Genomic DNA, 21,173 nt, shown 5'->3' on the forward strand with positions numbered 1-21,173 from the left:
AAATGCTTTGCTGCATACCTCGGTTGTAACGAGTGGTTATTTCAGGCAAAGTTGCTCTTCTATCAGCTTGAATCAGTCGGCCCATTCTCCTCTGACCTCTAGCATCAACAAGGCATTTTCAGCCCACAGGACTGCCGCATACTGGATGTTTTTCCCTTTTCACACCATTCTTTGTAAACCCTAGAAATGGTTGTGCGTGAAAATCCCAGTAACTGAGCAGATTGTGAAATACTCAGACCGGCCCGTCTGGCACCAACAACCATGCCACGCTCAAAATTGCTTAAATCACCTTTCTTTCCCATTCTGACATTCAGTTTGGAGTTCAGGAGATTGTCTTGACCAGGACCACACCCCTAAATGCATTGAAGCAACTGCCATGTGATTGGTTGATTAGATAATCGCATTAATGAGAAATTGAACAGGTGTTCCTAATAATCCTTTAGGTGAGTGTACACTCACGCGTGCACACGCGTACTCACACGCGCACACACACACACACTCACACGCGCACACACGTGTACTCGCACACACATATACATTCACACGCGTACTCACTCATACACACACGCGCACTCACATATACACACTCACACATATCAAAGATTTCACATGGAAACCCACAAAGGTCTCAGTTAACAACAATAAACAAAATTAAACAAATTAACATCCTTTAAACCTCTGGTGCAATTTTTCACACACAAATTTAAAGCTCAACTTACATACAAATATAGTGGCCAAATCACCAAAAATATTCTAATTTTACAGAAAACCCCATAAATAATTAAATGATTCCAATAATTCCTAAATAATACTGTATATGTTTACGATCCTGAGATGCTCATCTCTGTGATGCTGTATAACACTCATCATCACTAGTGGAGAACATATTCTGACCAGGATTTGATTATCACACTTTTCTGCTTGACTGCATATTGTGTTCTGAACTTGTGAGATGATTTACCCAAGAAAGAAAGCTCACAGAGAAGTAAACTCATTTTAAAGAAAACAACCGAAGGAAAGAGTCGATATAGAGCTTGTGGCTATTTGGTGCTTACAGCAGCAGTGATGATGGATGACATGAGACGTTTGTCTTTATTGTCTCATGGAGATCACAAGCTTTATATGGTACAACACGTGACTTGTGTGTCCAGGGACTTTTATTTTGTAATCATTCAAGCACTGCCCATGGACCCGGTGCCGGCCCGTATACTTGATAATGTTAAAAGTAATATCTGCGCCACTGATGTCACCAATCGGAACTGCAAATATTACGAGTCTTGCTCAAACGGGTTTCCAAACATTCCCTCTGTCTCAACCGGTTGTGTAAGAAGTAAAAGTGATTTGAGAGTAATACAAATAGACGTGATTAATGAGAGAGAACGGACTACATGTAGTGCTACTGTACAGACTGTTTTATTCTGATCATAGGATTGGAATGCGTTCGGAATGATAATGACATCTCATGATGGTGGAGCTACAGAATAATAAATGACACATGAATGGGACGGCAATAACTGGTCTCCGCTCGTAGTGCAGCTCCATTTATGGTCAGTGATGGACGTAGTGGATGAGGAAAATGATTCCCTGTCACAGCAGGCAGGAATAATAACATCAGTGAGTCTGACGTCACATGTTACAACATTCGTTTCAATCGCTCCATCCCTGATCAGACTTACATTCCTGTGGAATCATGGGCGGAGCTAGGGGGTGGGCGTGGTCAACATGGACTGAAGCCAGGCCACCCCATTGGCCACCCCACTCACAATTGCTGTTTTAGTCATTTTTTTTGGTCAATTATTGGCACAATTTCATTCTTTAGAGGTGAAATCATCTCTGTACAAACTTCACATGTGCACACCATGTCGCCGCACCTCTCCGTCCCGGGTGTCATTGTATCCACTCAACACCCGACGATATCAGAATGCTGCCCGAACATTTCTGTGCCACCTCAGACTGATCATGTGCCCCTGCCTGGCCACCCCTTTGAAAAACTCCTGGCTCCGCCCCTGTGTAGAATATCATTGCATATAATTTGCCTAGTTTCCATCCACCTTTCATCCAAGTGAAAATGCGGAAAATAAAATTACGACATTTGCCGTCTTCTGCCCGTTTCCATTCAAATGGCCTTTTATGGATAATAATGGTGTGTGTGATGACATCATGCCTAAAACAAACTTTGTCTCATCAGTTTTGGTTTAGCGCAACAGAAATCTGTCCTGAAGCCCTTTCCATTCAGAAATGTGTTTATCACTAATTCACCTCCAGATGTCCCGAAAGTTTTCTCTCTGAAGTTTTGTGATTATTGAGACAATTCATTAAAATTAGAAGTTTACTGTCATTTTAATGATCAAATAATAAAGGGAGCAGTTGGTCTTCTGACGGGACTGTAATATCGATCCTGATGTTGCGCCTGTCGCAGGTTGCCATCGGTTACGACACTAGAGCGGATCAGGATCATCATGGATGTGTTTCTGATGTGTGACAGATATTAAAGAAACATTGATGCATGTAATATCAGTGTCACATATATGATACATTCCTCATATTCAATATTTGAATCATCTGATCTAAAGCAGCACAACTGCATCATGTCCCGCAGATTTCTCCAGCGACTGAACTTGATCATCATCTACAATTAATTTTAGCTTCATAATGTCATTTATATTTTCTGAAGAAACAGTAAATGTGATTTAAAGAGGGAGAGAGTTAAAATATTTAAAATGTTCAAAAGCTGATTTTCTGAAAGTGAACAAATAGTTCTGATAGTTTATAGTTTGGAGAAAAGTCTAGAACATTCAGACTTTATTCATCTACAGAACAGAATAAAGATCATTTAAATTATTCTAAAGAAAAGGCATATATAGGTAAAAAAAAAAAGTTCGTTTGGTAAATATATTTTTTTAATTTAATGCTTTTTTTTCGTTTGGTAATAAAAAAAATATTTTAATGCTTTGTTTTTGTTTGGTAATTAATTATTTTTAATTGAATGCTTTTTTCGTTTGGTAATTAATTTAATTGAATACAGGGAATTTTGCCGGCATTTTTTCAAAAGTAAAACTAAACAATAATTTAATAGAATTGGGCTGTAAGTGTAAAAGAAAGCACACTGAATCTTATCACCGAGTATTGAATATTTATTTAATTTAAAACTTTTAACATATAGAAATGATGTTTTATGTTTTGTGCGCTAATTCAGTGACTGCCGTCTATTATTTTGAATGGTGTGGAAAAGGAACTTTAACAGATGGATACTGCGATTAAATTAATCTTCTCCTTGTACTTGTTGATGACCGGTGCATTATACGAGATATTTGTGTTGCACTCCTGGAGGTGTCACGTTTGCAGATCGGCTCTGTACACCATAAAGATCAATCTATAATCATGTACAATAAATGGGCTTTTGATACTGTCGTCATGGTAACACAGGCTAACGATTGGGCCAAACTCTGTCATGTGATGCTACATTTTTGTGTTAATGCCAATTTTATCGAAAAATATGATGTCGACATTTTAGTGATAATGTGCGTTTCCATCAGATTTATTTTGATGCGCTAAAACTTTTTCCACAAAAAATCCTTGGATGGAAACGTAGTTGTTGACAACTTCCACTATAAATGTGTCCACAATAAGTTGTGTAGTAAAAATAAACAAAGCATAAAAACATTGTTTTTGTTATTATTGTTGTTATTGTAACTATTGTAGCATGTAATAAGTGTAACAACGGGCACTGTAAGATAAAGTGTTACTGAAAATGCTGTTCAAGTGTGAATGAGAGGCGTAAACATTCAATTCCCAATAATAATATATTGGTCTGGACGTGTTCTCAGACTGAGCGTTCACAAACTAACGGATGAGGTCAATGACCATTCTCATCTCTTATTCTCTGATTCACGTCCGCACGAATGTTTCCAATTGAAAACGGTTACATTACACTTCATTGAAAACAGAGTTGGAGACAGAAAGCAATGTCCACTGTCGCATACTTTGATCCAGGATTAGGTGGAGAGATTACATCTCCACACTGGCCTGGGAACGCCTCGGGGTCCCCCAGTCAGAGCAGGTTAATGTGGCTTGGGATAGGGAAGTTTGGGGCCCCTGCTGGAGCAGCTGCCCCCGCAACCTGTTTATGAAGTTATGTTTAAGTTTATGAGCCGTGTTCACTCTATTAAACCATCTAATGACTTTTAAAGCATTCAGAAATATGATATCTCTCATGAAGAATGCTCAGACGTCACTGTTCTCTGTTATCAATCATCAGTGATCAATAAGGGCAGGAATAGCAGATAAATCCATAAGTTTGGCATTGACCTCGGGGACAATTTGATCTCTGAAGACACGTGAGCTGACCGCACGAGCTCCTGGTGAAAAGCTCCGTCACTAATGCGATGACTGAGAAATCATTCAAACATCTGAGGAACCACACTGAGACGAGAGCTAAGAATCATTCATTCATCAAGAGGATGAAAGAACCGGAAACGGCCAATAATCTGAAGCAACGGTTGACCCAACTGAAGGAAGTAAACACAAGCCTTGTTGAACTGAGTTATGAGCAGGATGGTGTCCGTCTGTGGTTTTACAGAGGCGTGAGTCCAGAGTTACAGCCTGTCATTTACGGTAAAGATTCTCTTAAATTAAAGCTGTGAAAACTCTATCTGACCTGTTGATATTAGACCCCGAAGCCGCCGCCAGGCGCCGCCATTTGCGCCATTTAGAATTTCAGCCGCCGCCAGCCAATAATTTCGTAAGCCAAATTGAGCCGCCATCTGATAAAGTTTGGCTGAGCCGGCTAGAATTATTTGCATCAAATAATAATTCTATCACATAGAGACATACACACACGAACTATATAAACAATACACGAGATCTATTTTCCCACTGGATTCATAACAGCACAGTCTTGTGCCCGTTGCTACGATACACAGACTCACAGTGAATTGACGACCAATTAAAATTGCTCGTTTTCCGTACAGAAGAAGCGATGCATTCATTCAAGCGATGCGATGTTTTTCTTGCACTGAGGTGAAATGGCGGAAAGAAGCAAGCAAGGTAATTTTGATCTCACTTCTCACATACTTTCCTAATTCCTACTTACTTTTTTCTTAACTTAGGCCTACCCAGACTTTTGTTAAATCTTCAGGGCACGGTTGCACAAACACCTGAATCAAAGATTGATGTTATGAACCAAATATTCTGGAACGGAGAGATTTATAGCACTGAACGTGATATTACTGCAGTAACAAACCACCGTTTCCACATTGCTAATTCACGACGCATGCTTCAGTGTACATTGAAGTGAAATGTGCAAAACTTTGTCCAAAATAATAGGCTACTGATAACAGTGTGTGTTTATATTAAGGCGAGACACGGCAGGCAAAAACATAGTTTTTTTTTTACTGGTCAATTTTGAGATTTTTGGATATTTGTCTTCAATAACATGTCTTCTTTCAGACTTGTGCTGAAAAAAAGTCCGAAATACACATTTAGGTCATTATTTTACTACACTTCGTCTGTTTGCGTCTGTAGATTTCTCATAAAATTCAACAAACTTTGCATTCTTAATCAAGGTGTAATATGATAAGCTTCATCCATGATAATGCCAAGTTATTGTATACAACTTAGCCTACATGCATTTAGCCTAAACACAACACATTGTAGGCTATGTGAAAATGTTTAGTAGCATACAGACTACAAAATAAATATGTACAAACGTTGTGAAAGTAAAATCTGGTGTTTTTTTTATTACATTGTATTGCATTTTGTAGAAATATAGTGTAAGCCATGCATTGCTTGGAAATATTGAGATCTAGTAAATCAGTATAACATAGACAGTGGTGGATCGAAGTACACATACCATGTACTTGAGTTAAAGTAAAGATACTCAAGGTAAAATATTACTTAAGTAAAAGTAGAAGTGCTGCCTTTAAAAATTCACTTGAGTAAAAGTACAAAAGTATTTGCCTTCAAATGTACTTAAGTATCCAAGTACTATGATTTTTTATGGCCATAATGTCCTATTATAATTTGTCACAAGACTCTTGCTTAACTCAGTCTACATGAAGACTAATGTCACTCTTGGCACACCAATCTATTAATAATATGACATTAATTAGTCAGATGTGTGTGTATGTATATATATATATATATATTTGAATTGAATACATTTTTTGTGTGTTTAATTTTGGAGGGAAGGGGACTGTTCCCATAAGGTATACATTTACAGTATTTACTGTATATATATTTCTCGAGCGTCTATGGTCATAATTATTAACATCCTAATGTTATGATACATTCACATAAACCTGCACAATACCATTAAATATATATATATATACACACACACACACACACACATATATATATATACACACACACATACAGCACGCACACACACACACACATATATATACACACACACACATACGCTATACACATACATAGAATATATATATATATTCTGTGTTATGGGAGCAGCCAATTTCCCTCAAAATTAAACACAAAAACGTATTAATGCAGTGTTTCTGCTACTCTCCAGAAAAACAATGCTATTATATGCAAGTCATTTTAGTGTCAACATAATAAGCAATGTACATTATGCGTCAATATTTACCGATAATTGCTGCAATAATAGCTGCTGCTCTCTGCCCCGCTTAAAATCATTGGCAACGCAATTTGTTTGGAACTATTGAGAGCTACACGAATCACGTGACCGTGCGGCGGCGAGATCACTGTCGCAACCGTCTATGTTAGCAACTCTCATATTTAACGGCTCTGGGGTGCGTTTCCCATACAACAACGTAACTTGCTGCTCCACTACCATAGTACGATGCACTGTTGAAGAAATCAACTTGCTAGTCACGACTGTTTCCCAAAACCGTATTGTCGCAAATTGGTTGTTCATTAATGATGTCACACATGTGGTGGAGTAAAAACTACTTTTAATGAATCTGTTTGCGATCGAATTAATGCTAGATGTTTTGCTATAAATTACGGACATGTCATCTGAGGACTCTCTCATATTTTTCTCAGTTATTTGCTTTATTTCCAGATTCAATCATAGGCTCGTTCTTACGCACTAGAGCACGTTCACACATGCGCACTCTTCAAAAACGGTGCTTTAAATCTATTGACAAACTAAAAGACACAAAGGACATTTGTATGTCTTCTAAATAAAAGATACTGATTGTACTGAATGTCATCTTGCTTATTTGGCTCAAGATAATGATTTATTAAGCCCACATGTTATAATAACAAGAAACTCTGCTTCTAACCACAGGTCGAGAGCTGTCGTTCCAACCACACAACTCTGCGATGCTGTTTGCGAATGTTCGTTGGAACGATGGTTTCGGGAAACACCGACTCGTTGAACTATGATGATAACGACGGAACTTGCTACCATAGTTGGCTAACGATGCTTTTGGGAATCGTACCCCTGGTTCGCGCTTAGTAGATGCCGCCAAGGCAAGTTCAAAACAAAGCGCGCGCGCTGTACTGTGATTGGTGGCTCGTTTGACCAGTTACATTTTTATCCACTCATAAATAAAAAGGAACGACTGATTTTGAAAATGTAGTAGAGTAAAAAGTAAGATATTTGACTTTGAAATGTAGTGGAGTTAAAGTAAAAGTCTCCCCAAATTTAAATACTTCAGTAAAGTACAGATACACAAAAAAGCTTCTTAAGTACAGTAACGAATTACATTTACTTCGTTACTGTCCACCACTGAACATAGACATCTGTAGACATGAAGTGGCAGCTTCAGCCATTTGCAGCTATGAAAAGTTTGGCGGCTGCAGCAGCCATTTAGGTTTTGGCTGAGCCGGCTAGCCAGCCAATAACTTCATCAGCCAGCCATTATTCTCAAAACAAATGGATTCGGGGTCTAGTCGATATGGAGATAGAGGCGCTTTATACACCCAATCTACATCAGCTAGAAATCCAATTAAAGATGTTGAAAAGCATGTGCTGTTAAAAGACCGTCCAGACTTCTGTCTGATTGAGATTAATCACTGGAGTTTTATTATAAGCAGCTGGCACACAAGACCTTTATATCTGTACATCACTGCATCCTTTGTGTTTATGTTGAAGTTTGGGATCTCGCACAAGCTGGACGCTTCCAGAAACGTACGCTACACGTCAAAACACAAGTTCCTCAAGTCCAAGCAATGGACTCTGATCAGTAGGATATTTATTCCAAGAAAGCTTTTCAAGACTCCAATCTAATGCTGCGTTAACAGCCTGACAGAATTATCCTAATTACATGTTCCCAACCTTTAAAAATCTTAGTCATAATTACAAGTTAGAAAATCTGAAGTTGATGAAACTTTCGGTTTACTGCTGTAATGCCACATAAAAACAGCTACAAATGTGTCTGCAGGCAGCAATTACGGGGCCAAGCACCAATAAATGGCCGTATTTGACCTCCAGTACATGCCAGTGTAATACCCTGGAGTGGTGGTGGCGTAGTGGGCTAAAGCACATAACTGGTAATCAGAAGGTTGCTGGTTTGATCCCCACAGTCACCACCATTGTGTCCTTGAGTAAGACACTTAACTCCAGGTTGCTCCGGGGGATTGTCCCTGTAATAAGTGCTCTGTATAATACATTGGTACTCAGAAGGTTGCTGGTTCGATCCCCACAGTCACCACCATTGTGTCCTCAGTAAGACACTTAACTCCAGGTTGCTCCGGGGGGATTGTCCCTGTAATAAGTGCTCTGTAAGTCCCTTTGGATAAAAGCGTCTGACAAATGCAGAAATGTAAATACAGAGTGGATATAAAGTACAGTACATTGCAAACACACACTGGTTTATGTAGGGTTCAACCTGAGCGCTGGACTGGGACGCTGACCAGGGACGGATTACCAATGGGGCCAGTGCCCAGGGGGCCCTTGACCACCAGGGGTGTCCTGGGCTTTAAGGCTGAGTGATGTAGTTTGGTGACTCAAACCCCTATACCCCGTCCGCCATCTCTTCGTGATAATTGGCCCCATGGCCTTTGCAAGTCATATGCTGTCACCAAAGGGAGATACCAAGCTGAGAACAAAATAAATAACAAATTGTGACCAGGAGTTGTGAATGTAAGCAAGCCTTGTAGTAAGCACAGCGTGAAGACTCGAAGAAGATTTAAGAATTTCTAAAAGCACCCTTTTGAACTATAAGTGGCACTGTCTCCAAACTGCTCCGGTAACCTCAAGATATGATGTTTTTTTTTTAATTCGACAAAGCGTTCAAAAGATACATCAGCTTATAGCGAAATTCAAAATGGACATATGGCCAAAATGGATGTATTGCCGAAACTCTCATGACCCGACGTATGCATCGGATTTCACTAACCCTTCATGATTTCAGGGAAAACTGTTCAAAAGTAGCCATTTTTACATTTCTTTACCCACAGGTGGCGCTGTCACCAAACTCGGCATGTACAAATCATGCTCCAAATGAAGCCTAACATGGCGGGCCACTTCTATTCACATGAATGGGAGAAATTTTTAACGCTCAACCAAAAAGCTCCAACGGTAAACGGATGTTGAAAGGAAGTCTCGCCTTACATTTAACTCTTTCCCCGCCAGCGTTTTTAAAAAAAGTTGCCAGCCACCGCCAGGGTTTTTGACGATTTTCGCTAAACTTTAATGGCCCGCAGAATATTTTCTTCCATGAATGTATGAAGATGCTATATATCAAAATAAAGATCTGAGCCTCTGCTTTTAGGCAAAAAAAACGATTTTATTTTATCTTCATTTGTTCTTTTTTTATTGCCACTTGAACAGAGGTAGGTTTTGTCAAAAACAACATTTTGGACAAAAAGCTGAGAAAAAGGCATTTTTATCAAACAAGTGCTTTAGTATTAGTATGGTGTTCCACTTCACGTTTGAGACGATCGCAGTCTGTTTCTTTGATCAAAGAGTTGCGTACTCTTTCAAAACATGCGTGCGGGTCTTCCTTACCGTATACCACCTAAAACACGGATACCCGGAAAATTCCGTGTTTGGCGGGGAAATAGTTAAAAGAGCCAATCACTTTTTAGATACAGACATCACCTGTCAATCAACTCCTACGCATTGGCTATACAAGCCGGGAAAATGTCTTTTTTTTTGCATAATATGAGGTAAATGATTCCTGTGTTGTCAGATTTTACTGCTGATTTGAAATATTTGATCGTACTCTTGACCGACTGTTTTAGAGATTTCAGTCTTTCTCCATTCAAGTAGTCAGGAGCTGCACGGCATTACTGGAAATATCCTCCCGAGAGCGTCCCAAAGGTCACCCACATTGGACAGGGCGTTGCAGAGATACAGCCTCACTTTCTGTTTTATGCTGACGTTGTTAATTCACGTTGGTGTAACTTTAAAAAAAAAAATGTGAGTGAGTGAGTGAGAGACTGTGTGAGTGTGTGTGTGTGTGTGTGTGTGTGTGTGTGTGTGTGTGTGTGTGTGTGTGTGTGTGTGTGTGAGTGTGTGTGTGTGTGTGTGTGTGTGTGTGTGTGTGTGTGAGTGTGTGTGAGACTGTGTGTGAGTGTGTGTGAGACTGTGAGTGAGTGTGTGTGTGTGTGTGTGTGTGTGTGTGAGTGTGTGTGAGACTGTGAGTGAGTGTGTGTGAGACTGTGAGTGAGTGTGTGTGTGTGTGTGTGTGAGACTGTGTGTGTGTGTGTGAGTGTGTGTGAGTGTGTGTGAGACTGTGAGTGAGTGTGTGTGTGTGTGTGTGTGTGTGAGTGTGTGTGAGACTGTGTGTGAGTGTGTGTGAGACTGTGAGTGAGTGTGTGTGTGTGTGTGTGTGTGTGTGTGTGTGTCTGTGCGCGCGTGTGTGTGTGTGTCCGGTGGGTTTCTGAAAACTGGATATGATCTTGTCAAGCGTGTTGCATTGCTGAATTAACGCTTTACAGGTCCTGCATAGTTTTTCAAATCTAAAGTCACACACATGACATCTCTCGTCGTTGTGTTCACCCTCGACATCGTCACTTCCAACTTATTTCCGACTTTTTGGAATCCCGTAAAAGAATCAATCGAGTAATCGTGACAGCCCCAATAATATAATATAATATAATATAATAAGCTACTACAGGCAAAATGACTGTATCAGTGTCCTTCATCAACTTTTTCATCTTCATAATTTCTGCAGTTGTTTTATTTTGGATCACAAAAGGATTTTCAGTTTGTGTGAGTTTCTCCTGAACGATCTCTCATCAGACATCTGTGTGTTGAGACGTGCGGAAAATACATCATTTCTGTTTTATTGTTTAGCTCATGACGTAAACAATGGAACAATATGACTCAAGTGTGTTAAAAATAAAATATTAGGATCGTAAGAAACACATAAAACCCCATCAGTGCCTCCGACACACTCGAGTGGGTTTACTGGAACGGGATGAAATGTGTGGAATGCTTCACTTTTTACTCGTTCTTGCCAAAAGAACCAATCAAATCTCCTCGTCAGTCCTTTGGGGTAACGGGAATTACCATCATTTTTGTCCATCTGTTGAACACCGGTCAGCTGCGGATTCGGAGTGTATTTTTAACTCGACTGTCTGTGTTCAGTGTTACGGTAACTGTGAGGCGCTTGTGCGTTTAGCCTGAAATCAGTCATACATCACACGCTTGCTGCAGGCTCAACGATCACTGGATGAATGCCCTCAAACGCGCAGCACATCAGGCCGTGTCATTTTCCAAAAACCTCAGAGCATCTGTTTGACAGCCAATAAATCGAAACGTGTTCACTGACAAATCAAATAGAGAATAAAAGAAGCAAAAGCTTTTTAATGTAGAAGCTTTTACATCACGCAAAGGACTTTTTGCTTCACAGAGGAAACGGCTTTGCACATCTTGCTTCCGTTGGTTGGTTAATGGGTGATTACAAACCACGGTCGGCCATCTTTGGAACGCTCTCGGCATGCCAGTGCAGCTCCTATATACTTGAATGGGGGAATGCCGAAATCTCGTGCTCTGGTTAATTGACTGGTGATGTTTGAATCCAAAAGGTGATTGGCTCTTTTAACTGCAAGGCGGGACAATGTTTAGCGTGTGACATGATTTTCATTACACTTACACACACTTAAAATGTTTAAGATCCCTAAATTAAAAAAAAAAAAAGTTGCATGACAATCATGCTTTTAGTTGTATTTATATAACGATTAAAGCTAATTTGAACACATTAAGTAGGCTACCCCAAGAGACATTTAAATGGATAAAGAAAGAGTTCCTCAGGCATGAACGAGGTCACAGAATGTTGAGTGTGTGCAGATCCAGCGAGTGTTCGACTTCATGTTTGGGCGACTGCAGCTATGGGGAACTCTGAAGAGAGAGAGAGAGATGCGTTCTCATGCGCTGAAAAAGGATGGCGACGTGATCGATGAATGTTTTGATTTGCTGTGACGAGTCGGGGGTCCAGAATCCGCATCTTTTCTTCACATTCAAGACAATCACATTACTGAAGCAATATAATGATTGCAGGAGTAAAGAAGTTGAAAATGCTAATGTGGCAGGGCGGAGGGCAGGGCCGGGTCGTAATCCTACACACCTGGTCCCGTATGGGTCGTGATCCTACACACCCGGTCCCGTATACCGGGTGTGTAGGATCACGACCCGGCCCTGCCCTCCGCCCTGCCACAGCTCATATTCAAAAACTTTTCATAATTGCACACAAAATTTAAAGTGCCGTTGAGAAGCATATTTTACACAGATTATGTTTTGAAAGATTTTAAAGCGTGCTAATTCAACTCGAAGAGAAAATGCTCAACTTTTTATTTGGAAAAATGCAACAGATCGCCACTTGAAATCAAATTTCCAACATGGAAACTTGTAACAATTGGGTAGCCAATCAACTTATGTCTCTCTCTTTGTATAACATTTAAATAGATATTTTACTTCTGAAAATGCTATTTGCTCAGGTGGTTGCTGGGGCTTTTTCCATTGGCTTGCACGGTAAGGTCTGCTTTTGGTCATGACTCATAGAAGTGTGTCTTTAACAAGGTAAGCTTTAGCCAAATCTGGCTGACACATCATTATCTTGGGTCATTAGATTAAATAAATCTACACATAGCTTGTCTGAGTCACTAGTTAAATAAGCTCTTGGCTTTCCTGGTTCGGGTACACATTATGATTTGGGTCACCAGCTGTTTAAGCCATTCGGCCATGCAGGCCCAGCCACACATATCAATTTTGTTAGGCACACCAATCTGGTGCACACTCAGAGCACATGGCTCTCCGGAGCAGAAGCAGTGCACAAGACTTGGTGATAGATCTTCTTGGTTGGGGAGTTGTGTTTGTACAGCAGCATGTTCAAACAAGCTCTATGCAGCATGTCTTGAGTTTTGTCTAATTGTGCAGCAGCAGCGATTTAACAAGGTTTGTAGTTAAATAGTGCTTTAATATTGAACTTTTTCGCAGCAAAAGAGAGGTAGAATCATGGTTCGAATTACGTGTGAGCCAGTGGGAGCTGAGCTCCCATAGAGAGAGGATGGGCTCCCATGAAAGCAGTAAAATCATACACCTGTGGGGGTCTCTAAAAATCATCAGCACCATTATTTTAAATTACAAATAAAGCATTTTTTCCTTCAATATATTCCTTCAATGTTTATGTTAACCCTTTTGCACGTATGATCAATCAACACCGGTGTGATTAGAACGGTCAGTGCATCACGTGATCAGCTGCTAAATTCAAACGTGCTTTCGCGCTTTGGCTGGCGCTGAGCCAGAGACAGATGCGCTCAGTGCTGCTGTCATGTATCACAACCATAGACAGATCAACTGTTCTGTGTTTTCAACCACATAATGTTTATTTTAGGTTTCAGACATTTAAATACACATAAGTACTAGCAAAAAATATTTTGAGTTTGTAAAATACACACTGATGTCTAGGGAAGCGGCAATAATAATCCTTTCCATTAACGTTACGTTACAATAAGACACGTTTTCATATCAGATACACATTGTGTAAGTAGCTTTACATTTTACTCTATTCTTCTCCCAGTTCACCGGCCACTTACTTTCATGTATTTTGTGAGAAGTTGAGGAATTGACGTGTTGTAAAATAACATGGCGCCGCCCATCGCACATACAGCTCAACTAACTTAACGCGATCGTTATAAAGGCGTTTAAACAACAAAACACATCCACTTGCACATATTTGACAATCGGAATATCAGTGTTTCATGTTATAGCGAATACATTTGTGAATATTTTGTATAAAAAGGAAAAATGACATAAAAGCAGATCATCATTCATTCAGCCTGTGTTGTGGTTGCGCTGTGTAACGTGACAAGCGATGATGCGTCACCATGGAAACATTAAAGTGACAGGTTCTAAATAACGGTCACCTAGAATAACTCACGCTGGGGGATCAGTTAGAATATTTTAGAAATAGTGTAAAGTTCAGAACCAGCAACCATGCCACCAAAAATAAAAAGACTGCTACCAACATCAGGTACAACTTTGGCAAAATTCGGGTTTATTTCAAAAAAACAAAAAACATCATCAGAGGACAGTCTAAATCCACCTGCTAGCATGGTGCATAGCACTGGGACTGAAGACGACTCTACCGCTGTTACCACGACTAGTTCTGCTGCTGCTGGTGCTGATTGTGGGACAGAGATGAATGTTACCTCAGAAAAGGAGGCTGAAAAAGCCGGGTCTGACACTATGGACACAACTGAGCAATTGCCAAAGAAATGGGGACTAAATCAGTGGAGGTCATGGAAGGAAAGAAACCCCTGGCTGGTTACAGGGGAGGGTGGACTTGGATGCATCATCTGTAAGGAAGCTAAGACTCTATTACTTTCAGAGAAGAAAATTGGCGTGCATTTGTCGGATGCCTGGATCAATGGGACAGTGAGTAGCCCTGTGCAGAAACAGTTGCGCAAAAAAATCTACATACACCGTGACATTCTTGCCCATGAACGAGCTGCTGAAATAGCAGATCTCAAACAAAAAGAAATACTTCCAAGCAATGTTGTCAAACTAAGTTCAGCTATGTTTGAGGAGACAGCCAGTTCATTCAGGACCGCCTACTGTTGCTAAAGAAAGGTTGCCTTTCTCAAAATTCAGTCCCATAATGAAAGTTAATGAGCTAAATGGTGCAAAAGTGGGCCCTGCTCACCGATCTGATCACTCATGTGCCAACATGGTTGAGCACATTGCAGAGCAGATGAAAAAGAAAATAATTTCTAATGTGAAAGCACTTGATTCCCGTATTAGCGTTACACTTGATGAAAGCACAATTCATGGCCGTGCTTACATGATTATTTATGTGAGATGTGATGTTACTGGGAAGGGAGACCTGGACAATTTGTTTTTTGACCTTGTTGTGTTGGACCTGGGTACAGATGCGGAATCTCTGTATAACGCACTGAAAAACAGTCTTCAGGTGGCTGGGATGGATGCTGCGTTTCTTCGGAAAAATTTAATAAGCATAGCCACAGACGGTGCTGCTGTCCTAACCGGGAAACAGACGGGACTCATAGAAAGACTGAAACAGGATTTTCCTCGACTTCAGGCTGTACATTGCCTTGCACATCGTATAGAATTAGCTGTGAATGACTCATTGAAGGTGGTTGCAGGGTGCAATAATTTAGAATATTTCCTCTCCAAGCTCTATGCGATTTACCATCAGTCCACAAAAAAATGCAAGGGAATTGGAGCAAGCAGCTTCAGAGCTAAACATGCACATTCTTAAAATCGGGAAAGTTTTTACAATAAGATGGGTGGCAAGCAGTTTCAACACTGTTAAAGCTGTGCTCAAGGATTTTCCTGTGTTGGCACATCACTTTCGATTAGCTAGTGAAGATGGGTCACGTTCTGGTGTGAAGAGGGCCAAATACACTGGTTTGCTAAAGCATCTGTCATCCACCGGGTTTGTCGAGGATTTAGCTACAATGAAAGACGTGTTGTGTGAGCTGAAAGGACTCTCCCTTAAATTGCAGAGACGGGACACTTCTCTGGTTGATGCAAGCCGTTTCATTCACCAAACAATTGAGGTGCTCTCTGCCATGAAAGACCGAGGGGGGAAAACTGAAATTAAAGTCAAAACGGCCATAACCAGGGGACAGCTCAAAGGGGTTGTTTTTACCGAAGCACAGCCCAAAATAAAAAAGAGCCAGTTTTAACAGGCAATTGTTGACAATCTCACCAAGCGTCTCCCCGACAGTGACCTAGTGACTATGTTGAAGCCAATGGATCAACACTTTTGGCCCAAAGAGAGAGCAGAACTAGTTATCTTTGGAGAGCATGAGGTTGCGACATTTGCAAAACTTCTCGGAGAGTCCGCTACTGAAGCAGTCAGTGAGTTCAGAGACTGGAAATTGGAAGGTGATCAGGGAAATACATTAAAAAGACTTATTGTGGCAAGCAACACTGTTCTCCCAACCTCTGCAGAGTGCGAGAGAGGATTTTCTGCGTGCAATGACACAGACTGTCAGACCAGAAACAGACTGCGTGCCAGGAGCCTTTCTGCATTGTTGTTCGTGGACTTAAATGGGCCACCCCTCGACAGATTTGATCCCGCTCCATTCGTCCAATCGTGGATAAAGACAGGACATCGGACGTCAGCATCATGGGTCCCAGGACCATAACCACAGCCTGCTGAAATCAGACCACTTTGGTCCATTTTCTCTCCATAATGGTAGGCTAATTAATGGCTTTTACTGTTTAACTGGCCATTGCGTTCTCCCATTGTGTAAGATTTAGGCTATTTTAGGCTATTCTAATGGAACATATCACAAACTGAATTGCACAGTTCAGCACCACAATTGAGAGAGGTTTTTTCATCCTATCTACAACAAAGTCCAAAAAATGTCATTGAATAAGACATGTACATATTTCAATATTAGAAGACATCTCAGCTATCAAGTTAAATATCAAGTTCATTTGATAGTTAAACCCCAATTAATTTCATATTTGAATATTAATTTAATTTAAATATAGACCTAAGGGGAAAAAGATTACTCTAGTCTAGGGGAAGATGTTTTAAAATTTGGTTTGAATGATCCTGCCCTGTTCTTGACAGTATGTGTGTGTTAAGTGGAATTATCCTCCTTTCTGACTTTTTCCATTATTTCACCATGCATGGGCGTGTTTTTGGTCATGTTATACCTCGGTTTCTGCTTGTTGTAAAGTAAAAGTGAATTAAATACCAAAGGATACCACTTTGAAGAGCCCATTCTTTGCCATGAGGACAACAAAGTCATACCATCAGTAGCAGCAGGGTGATATAAGGTGGTTTATTATTGTCGGTTCTCTACTCCTGTATTAATAAACATTGAAATCAAAAGAATCAAGTGCAGTGTTAAGCAATTATTTATCACACACACCACGCCTGCTTATAGGCTACTTTTTTTTTTTTTAAGAGACCCCCACAAAGATGAAATCATAATTCGAACCCTGGGTAGAATCACTCTGGACCCCACATACCCTGCCCGGCTTATGTTGGCAACCCTTTTTATACATTTTATACAGTGCATCAAACATCACGATTCTTTTCCACTTTAAAGATTTTCAATCCAAATCACAAAATAGTCCTGAGAAACCGTGAGTGACGTCATCAGCTTGTTTCGTTTGTTGAGATGTTGCATCACAGACATGGAAGCGGAGCGTAGTTCTAGTGGGAAGACCAGCAGGTGTACATCATCACATCATTAGCTGGGTAATTCCTAGCCAATCGCACGTAAGCCATTGCTTTATAAGCCATATGCTGTTTCGGTGTGCTAACACTGCAACCTCCACCACCCCACCATCACCAGTTGAGCCCTGTCCTGCAAGGGGGTAGGCTCCTCGCTCCTGCCTCCTATCTCCTGCAGGACATGATTGTTCCGGGTACAACTCCCTCGGACTGCTGGACGGGACCTACGCCAAAGAGAGAGACATCACCTCCTGTTTTACATCTATCAAATAAATGGCATCTCAAACTTCACTCAAGCCTGCTTGTCTTCCCGATAGAAATTGATTTTACTGGCCATTAGTCACGAAGGTTTAACAGTAATGAACATTGCAGCATTCTTGGAAGACAGTAAAACAAGTTCACATGAGTCAGAGAGGAGAACTCTGGACATTTAACTTGAACAAATGTGTAAGTTATTCCCCAAGAGCCTAAAGTGACTCAACAACGTATAGCACATTTCTAGAACCCAACATCACTTTACAGTCTTATAACACTAGACAAACATCACGAAGAGCAGAGAACTAGAGAAAACATGCCAAATCTAAACAGAATAAGAGCAAACAGCATGAGAACAACACAAACAGAAATATTTATAAACATTCTCAACATAGCAGAGAGAAACCGATAAACACACAGCAGAATGATGTAATGCCAACTTATATGTGAGAACTGTTTCTGTAATCTCTGTATCGTTCTCCTCATTCTCTAAAATAACAACATCCTTCATCCTGTTTCTCACATTAACTTGTATTTACAGTATACTGTCCTCAAAAATGAATTATGGGACAATCACATAAGGGACAAACTTCATAGAGGTGCCATCGTTCTCTTGAGCATTGTGAAATGTGTTGCGAGTTATTCGATGAGTCAGGCATGATGGACAATACACACATGCACACGCATGCACACTCACTCAATGATTTATTTCATAACATACCCAGCGGGTCAGAAGTTAACATACAGTTTTGATAGTATTTGTCAGCATTGCCTTTAAATGGTTTAACTTGGATCAAATGTTTTGGGTTTCCTTCCACAAGCTTCCCACAATCAGTTGCTGGAACTTTGTCCCATTCCTCCCATTCCAGACAGAACTGGAGTAACTGAGTCAGGTTTGTCGGCCTCTCTTGCTCACACACGCTTCTTCAGTTCTGCCCACAAAAGATCTATGGGATTGTGGTCAGGGCTTTGTGATGCCACTCCAATATCTTGGCTTTGTTGTCCTTATTTGGCCACAACTTTGGAGGTGTGCTTGGGGGTCATTATCCATTTGGAAGACCCGTTTGTGACGAGCTTTAACTTCCTGTCTGTTGTCTTGAGATGTTGCTTCAATATATCCACATAATGTTCCTTCCTCATGATGTCATCATCTATTTAGTGAAGTGCACCCGTCCCTCCTGCAGCACCCCCACAACATGATGCTGCACCCCCATGCTTCACGGTTGGGATGCTGTTCTTCACCCTTTTCCCTCCAAACATAACGATGGTTATTATGGCCAAACAGTTCAATATGTGTTTCATCAGACCAGAGCACATTTCCCCAGTCAGATCTTTGTCCCCATTTGCACTTGCAAACTGTAGTCTGGCTTGTTTATGGTGGTTTTGGAGCAGCGGCTTCTTCCTTGCTGAGCCTTTCAGGTGATGTCCATATAGGACTGGTTTTGCTGTGGATCTAGATACTCGTCCACCTGTTTCCTCCAGCATCTTCACAAGGTCCTTTGCTGTTGTTCTGGGATTGATTTGCACTTTTCACACAAACTACGTTCATCTCTAGGAGACAGAATACGTCTCCTTCCTGAGCGATGTGATGACTGTGTGGTCACATGGTGTTTATACTTGTGTACTATTGTTTGTACAGATGAACGTGGCACCTTCAGGTGTTTGGAAATTGCTCCCAAGGATGAACCAGACTTTGCGGAGTTCTTGGATGATTTTTTTTTGATTTTCCTGTGATGTCATGCAAAGAGAAACTGAGTTTGAAGGTAGACCTTAAAACACATCCACAGGTACACCTCCAATTGACTCAAATTAGCCTATCAGAATCTAAATTTGTCTTGACATGTTCTGGAATCATCCAAGCTGCTTAAAGACACAGTTAACTTAGTGTATGTAAACTTCTGACCCACTAGAATTATATTATAGTCAATTAAAAGTGAAACAATCGGTCTGTAAACAGTTGTTGGAAAAATAACATCTAATTAGATGTTCTAAACGACTCGCCAAAACTATAGTTTGCCAACATTAAACGTGTGGAGTGGTTAAAAATTTGTTTTAATGACTTCAACCTAAGTGTATGTAAACATCTGACTTCAACAGTATTATTTGATTTTATTAAAGATTACTCAATTCAATTTGATGGAATTTTGTTTTGAAAATAAAATCTTAATTTTTTTTTTTGAGTGAGAGACCACAATTTCAGAAAGTGTGTTTACATGTACATTAACATGCTGATAATCGGCAAAATTCAGTGTACTAAAAAAATCTGACAACGCAAGAAAACTGTGTTTACATGAGATTTGAAATCATCGCGTTGTTCTCTGCTTTTGACATGTAAACACTGCAGTAAAGCTGTTAACGTGAAGCGCGAATTCAAGATGAAAATCGACCCGTGTCGATCGATCAGTTTTTCCTTTAATCGTTATGACATCACCCCGATGGGAATGTGGTTTAAGGCATTAAAATGACCACACGTGTTGTCTGCTTATTCAAATTGTTGTAAAGCTGCGTACACACTGCCAGCGACATCGCGCGTGCCAGCGACCCCCATCCCATTCATTTTCAATGAGAGCACAGCGACTTCCGGCGACACGAGCTGTCGCGACCGTTGGCGACTAGATGTGGGTGTGTCCAGCGACGCGACAAAGTTGAGACAAGTTCAACTTTATTCAAATGAAGAGCGACTAACGGAAGCGACAGCCAATAGGAGAGAAGACGGGAGAGCCCACGTGATCCTTCTCTCTCTCTCTCTCTCTCAGCTCCTGCAGTAACGGAAAGATGGATGAAAGGCTAATTCTTGCTGTTAGCAATGTTCCAGTGCTCTATGATATGGATATGGTATATCCAGCCGCAGCTCCTGCACCAGCCGGTGGTACTCGCCGTGCTGACTCAGAGATTGAATGGTTTTGTGGACCCAGACAGACCGGCGTTTGCGTGTTCGCCGCAGATAAACAGCCGCTATGGCAAACAGCACGCCTTGTTTCTCATTCATCTTTGATATAACTCATTTTATGTACTGATTCCATTTATATTTAGTCTTTTCCCTCCAAAATGTTTGTTTTTAGTGCCAAGAAAAGCGATTTGCTGTCAAGAGCAATGGAATGACATCCGTGAATGTCATTTATAAACGTTGCTAGGCAACCAGTAGTGGGAACACCCACTAGCGACTGGCGACCTGCAGCGACAAAGTCTCTGGCAGTGTGTGCGCAGCTTAAGATCGTTCATATAAACGCACTCAGAGACACTTCTATGCGGCCTGTTTTGAGTTGGACCAGTAGCCACTTAGCAACCATACAGAACACCCTAGCAACAGTGGCGGAT

Source organism: Xyrauchen texanus, chromosome 22 (assembly GCF_025860055.1).
Source record: "Xyrauchen texanus isolate HMW12.3.18 chromosome 22, RBS_HiC_50CHRs, whole genome shotgun sequence".
NCBI classification, from domain to species: Eukaryota; Metazoa; Chordata; class Actinopteri; order Cypriniformes; family Catostomidae; genus Xyrauchen; species Xyrauchen texanus.